Below are 9,458 nucleotides of genomic sequence, written 5' to 3'. Positions count from 1 at the left end.
ATCTGTTTCAATGCAAGTCGGAGTCATTTGCATTTTTATTCAAACATGTTCTTTTATAATCATGTTATAATAAAGATATTGATGTTTGTTTTTATTTATAAATAATCAAGCATTATAAGTACTTTAGTGCTTTAGAGCTACTGGTTCACACTGATAACCATCAACACGTCAAGAATTCAGAGTCTGATTTTTTTTTTTTCTCTTTTGTGAAACTTTTTGCGTGAATAAAAAAAAGCGAGCGGAGCAAAAACTTTTTTCCTGTTCAGGTTACAGCTGAAACAACATCCAGGTCATGAGCGTCTGCTGCAGAATTAAAATATTAGTCCACCAAATCCCCAACAGGGCTCATTAGTGATTAGTGAAGAGTGTGTGGAGGCTTCAGGGAGACAAGTTAACGCTGGAGCAGCGTTTCACCTCTCCTGCACGGAGGTCAGTGTGAGCGGAGCCGAGCTGTCCTGGCAGCATGTTTGGATGTGTTCATGGTCCTGGGTCAAACATTTCCTGTGGTGTTGGAGATGAATTGCACTCAGGTTGTCGTGGTAACGGGTTCACGGTTTATTGTTTTTTATCCTGCACTGTGAGCCAATGCAACGAAATGTCGTTCTTATCGTGCGACGTAAAGTTCAACAAAGAGACTCTAGGAATGAGGAGATTTGGATCCTTTTTAAAAATAATCCTATAAAAATGGTTTTGCAGCTGCAGCATGATTCACACAGTCGGAAAGTGAACTTGTTTCCACGTATCGTCTCATCTTGCCGGCTGTGTCCGTGGAGCGAGCAGACCTGGAGTCGTGGAGACGAGCGGCGTTCAGTAGATGTCGTGTTGACGGCGTGGATTGTTGGCGGTTGCTGTTGCTCGTGTTGACGTGTAGAGAAGTCTCTGGGAGCGGCTTTGACACAAAGGACCTTTTCAGATGACTTTGAGAGGAGACAGAAAGTTTATGATACAAAGTGAAAAATGGAGGTCGGGGCCGAGTTTCTGGAATTTCACATTGAAGTGAAGAGAAACGGGAGGAGTCTCGTGAAGGCTCCTTGAAGGTTTATTTTGGGGCTTTTGGTGCCTTCATGTAGAGATCGGGACAGCGGATAGAGTTTTAATGTTTGCGGTTGAGCTCGGGTAACAGATGAGTCACAACAGTGAATTTGCATATTCTCCTGACGCCCTGGATTAAGATATTTAATCTGTCTTTATGACGGCGTGGGAGCATCATGATAAGTAGCTTAGAGCCTGTTAGGAGTTTTTATAACACAGTTTTGATTCAATTTGAAGAACGTCCAACACTTATAAGACACATATATAATAAGACTTGTCTGTACGGAAGCCCGAAGTGGACATACATACTTTTTATTTTAACCAGTGTTCCTGTGATGATGAGTGAATTTCAGTTTTCGAGATCTCCGAGATAATGAGATGCATAAGTCAGGATCTGAATTTACTTTTTTATTACAGGAAAACTAAGTACAGTAAAAAGTATCTGCAGAGGACATTAATATATCTGCTTCACAATGACTTCATTCATGTCAGAAGAAAGAACCGCCGCAAGGAGGCACAAAGAATTGATGCGATGACTCGTAATTGTTAGAAGTCGTTGCATCATCATATACACGCTACTAACCCTAACCCTGAGTGATGTATTTATAAAACCACTGTAAGTTACTGACTGAGCCAAACAGGCATGCAGACTTTGTGATTTACATCAGATCAGAATAAAGAGAGACGAAAAAAACAAAGATATGACAAAATAAGAGAAGGAAGAAAATGATACTTCCTGCACTCTCTGCACAACTGGGCCAACTTGATTATTTCCACTTATTTGTGCGTATTTTTCTCCATGATGAAGGCAGTTTCACCCTGTGTGTACGATGCGTTGTGCCAGTTTTCCACGACTCTAAAAGATCAAATTCTCAACTCTCTCATCTGTCGGTTTATAAAGTGACAGAGCGATAGTGAAGTTAGTCTCATTTGATGTTCTTTGAATAACTGGAAGCTTTTAGAAATCCCACACTTAGTGTTTGATGTCCCTGACGTTCAGGCCTGTCGGGGTTTGTTTTTTTTGGGTGGTTGTTTTCTTTTTCATCTCTGCAGAGATGTTTCTGTTGTCGCCTCCAGACTCACGTCGGTCCTGTCAAACCACACATGGCCTGCGTTGGTCACAGACGTCGAATGAGGAGAGAAGAAGAGTAAGCTTCTCCGTTGTGACTCTCGCAGCCCTCAGGGAGAGAGAGAGGGGAGACATTCCTCCCAGATGTGAGCCGTCCATCTGGACGTCTGCGAGGTCACAGAGCCGAGGGAAACAGAGGAAACCGAAGGTGTGACGCTGATGTTTCTTGTCAGATATCACGCCACAACTACACAGTCTTCACACCAAACAGAGTGACAGCCTAAACCACAATCCACTGCGACTCATTTCCCTCCATAAACAAACTGAGGAGGGTCTCCAGAGGAAGCTGTCTGCGCCAGCATTACTCATAGCTCCTAAATGCACTTCAAGTCCAGCGAGGTTTGAGGCCTTTTACGTGAGGTTACATAAGGTAAACAAAGCATAAAACCTCCTCGTGACCCCAACACTGTTTTCTCCTCATGTCGTCATGAAGGCGTCCCGACAGGCTCGGATTAGAGAGAAATAAGAAAACCAAAACACTGTATCTGACATGCTTTATTGCTTATCATCTAAACATCAGCTCAGATCAGGTTCGGCCCTGCCTTAAGCCGCTGAGCCAGGGCGGTCACGGTACACTTCATGTGTTCACCCAGAGTCACTCGTACACATCACCAATTTAAAGGCACATTTTGACTCACAATAAAGTGTTTCTGTTAAATGAAAAAAAAACCCCACCACACGTCGGTCCTGCACCTGACCTCAGACAGATCCGTGTTTAATCTGGGACTCTGGTCGCCCCTAATCTGCGGGTTAAAGGGGATTCAGTGTGAGGTGACACACTTCTCGTCTCTGTGAAGTTCAGTGTCACTGCTGCTGACCCTCATTGAGACAAAGACAAAGACGGAGCGCCTCCTTTCTTCTCATTTATATTCAGTGACAGCTGGTGTGTTGGAGCCGGATGCTGCTGACCCAAACAGCCTTTTAATCACACGTTTCATTTCACTATCTGACTTCATGCGGTTACATTTATGGACTATACAGACAACAACTCACGTCAACTAACCATGGCTCATTTAATCAGTTATTTTTTTACATGATAAATGACATTAAATGAAATTAAACTTGACTCACTGTGGGAATGATTCAAATTTGTTCAAATCTGGAAGTCATGAGCGCCCATGTCATGATCTGTTATTATTCCGCTGTCTGCTCTGAAACACCTTCCTTACTTGATTTGTTACACTCGTTGGTGCTTGATTAGAGGCTCTGCAGAGAAGCTCTGGATCCACACACTCATTCTTTAATATGACATTTCCATCGCTGGCTTCCAGGGCCGGATAAACTTTCCGCTCCCAGTGATGTCACTCTGCCCGAGCTACAACGCTGATGTGATTACCATCGTGGAAATCACTGTCAGACTGTGGAGGTCCAAATTACCCTGCATGTTTCCCCTCTCTGCCCCTCCCCTCCCCTCCCTCCCTCTCTCTCTCTCTATGTCTTCCTTGTCTCTCTGTGAGTGTCCCTGTTCGTCCAGGTTCACCCTGCTGAGATCTCATGCCCACTGGAGCCAGACTAATCACAGTCACTTCCCCGGATCGGTCCCACACAGTGTGGGACATTCACTTACTAGACTGTCTCCACTGTTACATCAGAAAACTGAAAGAGGGATACACAACTTTTGTCTTTAGTCTTTTCTTATTTGCTCCGACGACAGCTCGACCTCGCCCTTTGAAAATCACAGGCAGCTGCTTTACATCGTCCTGTTTAAATGTATCTCAGACAAAAATTAAATAAAGTTTTGATTTCCCTCTTCCTGTTTATTATCTTGTCAAAAAAAAAAAGATTTCACAAAAAAAAAAAAAGCAGTTGCATAAAAGTAAAGAAAACGCAAAAAGGCAGGTGACAAATTATGTTTGAATTAATCTCAACTAGAGTATTTATTTAGAAAATTCAAACTGGGCTTTTACAACATTTCCTCATTCAGGACGTCACCACATTAGATTAACCTGCAGCGTGAAGCTGAAGCGGCGAGAGGCGACAGAACCCGGCTGAACTAAATGGTTACTTGTGTTTGAATTGATCTCAGATTAAAAGCTTAACAGTGACAGAATCACTTTGAAACCGTAACATTATAGATTTTTATCAATGAAACTACGAGGATGATTAAAAGACATCGAGTAAAAACAACCAAACAGACAGATGAAGAAGTAGTTTATCAGGTGTATCCCAGATTAAGAACAGGCAGATGTGACTTGAGGAACCTGTGCTAATTAAAATATCTTGTCTCCAGCTCGTCCTCGAACACTAAACCACAGGAAGCGTACGAGTGGTTTGTGACTCTAAAAGCATTGTTGGCTTTCCTTTCTGCTCACATTCCTGCATCTCTCTGGAGCAGCCTCCTGACCACACATGACGGACGACGCACAGCAGACACGGAGAGACGCAGGAGTTCGGCTGTTATCAAATATTTGCTGTTTGTGCAGTCAATCTGGTGTTTGCAAGCTGACTGAGAGAGTGAACATGTGAGACATCAGGGAGGAGAATAAAGAAGGTCTGTGGACCTGCCGGCTGTCGGAAGTGAAGGGATTAAAGTTTAATTTACAGATATTGTTTAGAAGACTTGAAACAGTCCGAAGGGTCTTTGCACCAGATAAAAGCTCATTAAACGGGAGGACTCAGTGGTCATGCATAACTGAGTGAAGGCTGCTGATTCTGGGGTCTTTCACGTGGAGAAAGGACATCCCCCCTACACACACACACTTTTTGTCCCCACCCCCACACTCACACCACACACACACACACACATTTCTCCCTCTGCTGAAGACGAAGTCTAATCTCTGGGTTTGGGGGACTCTTTCCCCTCCCAGTCTGCAGCTGCATTTTTCTTCGAGCTCAGACTGAAGTTTAAACATGCAACGGAAAAACTTTTGGTCACTTGGTCTCGTTTTTGCCCACATGAAACCGTAGAGCTGCATAAAGGAACGTTTTGCAAATACTTCTGTTCAGAGATGCAAACGGTTAGATTTGGCAAACCGCAAAATGTAAACGTGTCCGACTCCATCAGAAACACAACTTTTAAAAATGTTCAATCCAGAGTTCAAACTGCATTTTCTTATAGCTCGTTTATTAAAGGTAACTTCTGCCACTGGTGCTGTTGATTAAAAGTACACTGGATTTCTGAACTGGCTTTAAATTACCCCTGAAAGTTTCATTATTATTATTCTTTTTTAATTTCCACATTATCCTTCACAAATGGACCACTTACAGGATTTTTGAAGCATCATGCATGTATCAGTAAAAAGCTGCTGCAAGGCTAAAGAGAAGCTCATCCAGGTCCTAAAAGTGAGGTGGTGTATTCCTTGACACATTTTACAAGCGTGAAGCGTAAATACGCAGATATCATTTCAGAGAACTTCCCAGAAACCCCTCCTAAAAAAAAAAAAAAAAAGTGCTACAGCGCTCATTTACAGTTTAAACACTTTAAATTCGCTTTAAGTATAACCTTTTTTTTAAAGATGCTTTTGTGCATTTATCAGGATAGGACAGGAGAGAGAGAGACGATAAATGTTGTGAGAAGAGAGAGAGGGATGTTGAGACAAGAATTGATAAATCTGTTTTGTCATAAAAATGTATTTCTGCTTATATTCTGCCCAAGGTTCGGGGTTGACGGGCTCCAGTGTATCGCAGGTCTCAGTGGCTCATTTTCATGGACGCATTGAGACGTTCTTGCTGCAGGTCGTTCACTTGATCTTGTATTAAAGGCCGTATCATTTGAATTGAAGGGCGTGGAAGAGATTTGAGAGAAACTAGGACAAACCTGAAATGTGATCCATCCAGATGAGTTTAAACAGAAGATTTAAAGGAGACACATTCAATCACATGAAGCTGAAGGTCATTTCAAATTACAAGCTGTCCCTTAAAATGCACTCTTTTTTTTTTTTTTTTTTTTTAAGTGACGGTGGGTGTAATTGTACCCAGATTGCTGGAGCTGCTTCTTCACGGGACGTGCCCTCAGTGTAGTCTGTCAGGTCGCTCCGAGGTTTCACCAGGAAGAGGAGGGAAGCAAACTGTGGAGAGGATTCCATGAGAAGTGGAGTGGGGAAATCCTCCGAGCTGTGTTGCCAGGCAAGATGAGCTAAAGCTGTATTTATACAGGAGCAGAGCGTGTGCTGAGGGAGGCAGATAGTGAATCTTTAACTCCATGACGTTTGGCTTCAGAGTCAGAGAAAAGAATCTTTACTGGACGGACAAATGTAAGAAACTGTGCAGACTCTTGTAGATGTTTTGTGACTTTGATGTTCACTGAGTGTGTGTGTGGAGATGAATATCATGTTTTTTCTGTATTTCAGTGGTGAAAGTGCTCGTGTGACGTGCCACTATAGGGCCTGTTTACTTTACAAATTATGCCCCTAAATGGGGAAGGGCAATGAAAGGAGAGGACAATGAAATCTTCTTGCTTGGGTGGCTTCAGGATTGAGGTCGGCTCTATGCAACACACACACACACACACACACACCACCCCCCCTAACAGAAGAACACACACAGTAACAATGCAGAGCGACGTCATTGGCTGACTGACCACGCACTTCTGTCCAATAGCAGCAGGCGGGGAGATGATAGAGTATTTGAGGCGACTCGTTTCCCATTCAGAGTGTTTTGTATTTGAACTCCCGTGAAGCTGCAGCCTCCAGGAGAACAACTGAACATGTGCACATGTGGAGCGGCATCAGTGATTTGTGATTTTCATACGATGACTAATTGAGCGCTTTTCATTCAGAATATGCTGCTCAAGCTGTCTCTCAATGCAAACGTTGATTCAGCTCAAATGTAAATAAAAAAGACAGAGGTGAGAATAGAGGTGACATTTGACGCCCCGTTCAGTAAAAGACCAACAAATATAACCGAAAAAAATAATTTGATAGATAGATAGATAGATAGATAGATAGATAGATAGATAGATAGATAGATAGATAGATAGATAGATAGATAGATACTTTATTGATCCCGAGGGAAATTCAGGATTAGAAATTAGAAAAGAAAGAGAAATAAAAGCTGTCATGCTCAAACCCAAAACCTGCTTAAGATGCTTATTTTCCTCGTTTCTGTGTGGACAAACAGTCTATGGGACAAACCACGAGGCCACCAGAGCACAGGTATGACTTTTAAAATGTGGATCGCAATAATAGTTGAACTCTACGGAGAATGATGTGAAAACTCAACTTTTTAAGGCACCTTTTAATGCAAGAAATGTGACTTAAAGTGCTTTAAAGGAGGTCAGTTGATGCATCGATGAAAAGCGTTAGCATGAACGTAAGTATAGAGAGTGAAAACTTGACCAATAAAGACGTACAAAGAATGTTTAACAGAAGATGGAAAACTTAAACTCACCCGCGGTGAGATAAAAATCGATGTTTGTTTTTTTAAACGGATTGATTGGACGTTCTTTGTGGTCGTCTGCTTAAAGGGCAGGGAAGGCGTTCATCTCCTGCAGAGGATCAATCAGCAGCCTGTTGTTTTTGATGACCTGCTGACACGTCACAGAGAGATGAGAAGAAGAGCTGCGTGTGTGTGTGTGTGTCGTGACGATGTTTGAACTTCTCTTTACATCCGGCCTGATGTCATGTGAGTGTTGCGCTCACTGTGTTACATAACGTGAGCATGTCAGCGGAGCGAGGCGAGGCCCCTGCTGTGACATCATCGTGTTTTGGCAGAGTGAGTGAACCGCTGAGGTGTTTTCTGGGAAAGTTTTTATGCGCGTTTGAAACAGGAGAAGTTCTGAGAAAAGCCCGAACAAGCTGAAAATATGTCTTAATAAATGAACATAACCCTAATCTGTTTTCTTTGGTAACCTCAGAGCGTTGAAGTTTTCACGTAATCCTTTACAACCTCGAAGCAGAGGGAGGGGGAGCGCTTCAAAACAGAGCACAGTTTACTTTAGTTTTTTAAAAGGGGGCCTGACTCTGCAGAAGTTTAGGTCCACATTCAGGGAAAAGGAGAGCTTATTTCAGCAGCAAGGGACAAAGGACATAAGAAGCATCATGAGAAGAAAGAGTGCAAAAATGAATAATCAAAGGCAACAAAACAAAAGAATAAATAGAATAAGAATAAACAAGCCAAGAGAAAATAGAATAGAAATGGCTAAAACAGTTTAAGAATATGCAAGTAAACATTACAAAGTGAAAATGATATTAAAAGTTGGCATACAGAGAACATATCTGATTCTGATACATCGACTGCCATCTTTCTTAGATCTGTCGGGATTGGGGCGGCAGTAGCTCCCAAGTCTGTAGGGACTTGGTTTGGGAACCGGAGGGTTCAAGTCCCGGCAACGGACCAAGTCGGGAAACTGGTTTGGTATAGCTGGAGAGGTGCTAGTCCACTTCCTGAATCCTGCCGAGGTGTCCCTGAGCAAGGCACCGAACCCCAAAAAACTGCTCTGGAGCGCTCGCTGTGGGCAGCCCCCTCACTCTGAGACCCCTCCATTAATGCAGGTCACTAGGACCCTGTTTGTGCATGAGTGTGTATCTCAGCCTGTGTGTGTTCATTAGACAACCATTTTCCCTCGTGGGATTAAAAAAGTATAATTAACTAATTGATAGATTTAGATTTATAATTTTTTTTTTAATGACCCCTCAAATGCAGTTATCAAACACTTGTGAAAAAGCTATTTAATGAACATCACCTCTCCATATGCTGGAGCGTGATAATGCTTGTTGTCGTCTTTATAGCGTCCTCTGATCTGACTCCAGTTTGTTTTACCAGGCGGAGGTGATGACGCTCAGGTTTGTTAATATCAGAACTCCCCTCAGGCTGCTGCATAGTTTTTTGTCATGTAGACTTTGAACATAGCAAATAGCGCAACTTGTTTTGTTTTTGTACCAGAGCGACTGACTTTGAGCTGCCATTCATGCTTAAAAGGACATTTTTAGTTAAGAAGCTTAGAGGCAAAGTTTATTTTTGATAGCAACATCTCAGAGTCTGTCAGCACTCAGAAGGTCAGGACGGACGGAAAGAGACTTCTTCATTCAATATTCTTCAGTTTGTTAACACAGAGGTACACACACACATGCTAAACACACATGCTAAAAAAAGAAAAGCTGGAGGTATAGTCTTTGAAAGTGGACTTCCTGGGAAATACCACCACAAACATACTATTTATAAAACCTGAGAACAGAGTGAATCGCATCACTGCAGCTACAAACAAACATATCGAGTTTCCTTCCCCTCCCATAAGGGATCAATTCATAAGAACCCGTCTTTAGACATTTTAGACATCTTTGTCTCTTCAGCATCTAGAAACAAACATGGAGCAACTTGTCCTCAAGAGGGGGAAATATTTAAGCAGCTCATTGGTTGT

General features: G+C 42.5%; 2 protein-coding genes across 3 annotated transcripts in view; one reads left to right on the top strand and one right to left on the bottom strand.

Moving 5' to 3' along the window:
- cltrn (collectrin, amino acid transport regulator) overlaps positions 1 to 8,761 on the bottom strand; it is an 81,407-nt gene extending 72,646 nt beyond the window's left edge. Inside the window, exon 1 of the mRNA XM_079350840.1 lies at positions 8,755 to 8,761. The gene's annotated coding sequence lies outside the window, so the exon portion shown is untranslated. The remainder of the gene's footprint in view (positions 1 to 8,754) is intronic.
- nhsa (Nance-Horan syndrome a (congenital cataracts and dental anomalies)) overlaps positions 1 to 9,458 on the top strand; it is a 70,300-nt gene that overhangs the window by 20,957 nt on the left and 39,885 nt on the right. The gene's annotated exons all lie outside the window — the stretch shown is intronic.

Source organism: Symphodus melops, assembly GCF_947650265.1.
Source record: "Symphodus melops genome assembly, chromosome: 8".
Taxonomy (NCBI): domain Eukaryota; kingdom Metazoa; phylum Chordata; class Actinopteri; order Labriformes; family Labridae; genus Symphodus; species Symphodus melops.
Note: the sequence above shows the minus strand (reverse complement) of the source record. Positions and strands in the feature narration are given on the sequence as shown.